Source organism: Lampris incognitus, unplaced genomic scaffold (genome assembly GCF_029633865.1).
Source record: "Lampris incognitus isolate fLamInc1 unplaced genomic scaffold, fLamInc1.hap2 scaffold_83, whole genome shotgun sequence".
Lineage (NCBI taxonomy): Eukaryota > Metazoa > Chordata > Actinopteri > Lampriformes > Lampridae > Lampris > Lampris incognitus.
Window position 1 is genome coordinate 20,001 of NW_026611583.1, and position 2,500 is coordinate 22,500.

The window sequence follows — 2,500 nt, forward strand, 5'->3', positions numbered from 1 at the left end:
CTTATAGTAGCCCCTCCCAGTTAGTAACCCCTCCCTGTTGTGACGCCATTTCCTGTTAGAGGCCCAAAACGTATGTACGTGTTCATTTTTGTCTGCCCCTGTAATTTATTTTATCCATTCCTAATGTGGGTCCCAATTCCTGCGTATGCTACAGTAGGAGCTGATCTAAAGTTTCCTGAAATCTGTCCTGTTTATACGCGACTGCTATGTTTTATGTGTTTTTGTAAAAAAAAAAAAAAAAAAACCTGTATTGCGAGCTACGCGCTCTTTCCCGCTTTGGACATGTAGAAAGAGGCTACAGTAGGAGCTGATCTGAAGCTTCCAGAAACCTGCTCTGTTTATATGCGACAGAATACAGATCCCATGAAGGAGACAAGTTGTCCTGTCTTTCCTACACAACGCAATGAAAAAGTAGACCGGTCACACGAGGACTTTGAGAAAATGTCTTCCGGGAAGCCCCGCGAGGTAAACACGGAGCTGCTCCACCCCTCCCCATACAGATGTTGGAGGGGGGGGGGGCGGCAAGCCTCGCGAGGGGAGCCGTGGAAGAGCAACTGGGATAGACGGTCCGGCTGAGCACCGCCGAGCACGCTGTCGAGCTGTGCAACGGAGAGGACGACTACGCGGTAGAGCCCCTCCCACTCCGCACTCCGCTCGCCACTAAGAACATTAAATAAAGGACATCGATCCGCCAGACCGGAGGAACCGACCGCCCGAACGCCGGCAAAGCCGGCCGGCGGACACCCTCCGAAGGCGTGTTAAGTTGGCCCATCGATCAGGACACAAACACGCAACAAATCCAGTCCGGGGTGTGGTGTAAGCAGCCCTACTGTAACCAGCCCTGCCAGAGAAATCACCTAACCCTAACCCTAAACGTACGGCAGACGCGTCCCCTGGCTCTCACATTGACAACTGAGAGGCTTCTGAAAACCTGGCCACGCCCATCAGTAAAAACCACTACAGCAAGTGACGACATATGTACCTTCAAAGTGCTGTACTACAGGGTGCTGTTCAAAAGGTATCTATCCCGTTTACTCTCTATGCTTCATATATCATCATATTATTGAAAAGTGCAAGCCTTTAGGGACAACAGCAACTCAAGTCGCCAACGCTCTGTTGACTCAATAACTGCAGAGATCCAAACTTCTCCTGGCATTAACATCGGCACAAAAACTGTGCGCCGGGAGCTTCGTGGAATATGGGTTTCTATGGATTCAGAATGACATGTCAGAAAAGCTCCTGTAGGTGTAATGGTCAGTTATCTCAATACTTTTGGACATATATTGTGCGTGTGCGTGTGTCTGTGATACCTAACATAAACACACCTGTATTACTAGAATTGATAGTTCACGCCACAAAAGTGAGGGGCAAACATAGAAAAGCGTGCAACCCAGCCACTGAGGATGCACAAGCCAGTGCATTCTTAGTGCAGGTCCCAAGCCAGGACAAAAGCGGAGGGTTACGTCAGGAAGGGCATCCGGCGTCAAATCTTTGCCAAATCAAATATGCGGATCATAAATAAGATTTCCATACCGGATCGGTCGAGGCCCGGGTTACCGACGACCGCCATCGGTACTGTTAACCAGCGGAGTGCCGGTGGAAACTAGGCTACTGTTGGGCGAAGGAAAAGGAGAGGGGGAAGGCATGTCCAGAGGCAGCTAGAGAGGAGGAAGGGTAGGCGTGTGGAGGTGAGAGTCAGTCGGAACTTTGAATGTTGGCACTATGGCTAGTAAAGGGAGAGAGCTGGCTGACGTGATGGAAAGAAGAAAGGTGACAAGAGACAAGGTGGAAGGGGAGTAAGGCCAGGAGTATCGCAGGTGGGTTCAAACTCTTCTACCATGGTGCGAATGGGAGGAGAAATGGGGTAGGGGTCATTCTGAAGGAAGAGTATGTCAAGAGCGTGCTGGAGGTGAACACAGTGTCAGACAGAGTGAGGATTATGAAGCTGGAAATCGAAGGTGTATTGCTGACGGTTATCAGCGCATATGCCCCGCAAGTCGGGTGTAAGATGGACGAAAAAGAAGAATTCTGGAGTTGAGTTGGACGACGTGGTGGAAAGGGGACCCAAGGAGGAGGGAGTGGTGATTGGAGCGGACTTCGATGGACACGTTGCTGAAGGGAACAGAGGTGATGAGGAGTTGATGGTAAGGTATGGAATCGAGGAGAGAAATGTGGAAGGACAGATGGTGTTCGATTTTGCGAAAAGGATGGAAATGGCTGAGGTGAATACATATTTCAAGAAGAGGGAGGAGCACAGGGTGACGACGTATACGAGTGGAGGAAAGTGCACACAGGTGGACTATATCTTGTGTAGAAGGCGCGATGTAAAAGGGATTGCATACTGCAAGGTGGTGACAGGGGAGAACGTAGCTAGGCAGCATCGGATGGTGGTCTGTAAGATGACTTTGGAGACCAACATGAGGAAGCGAGTGAAGACACAGCCGAAGATCAAATGGTGGAAGTTGAAGAAGGAAGACTGTTGTGTGGAGTTCAGGCAGGA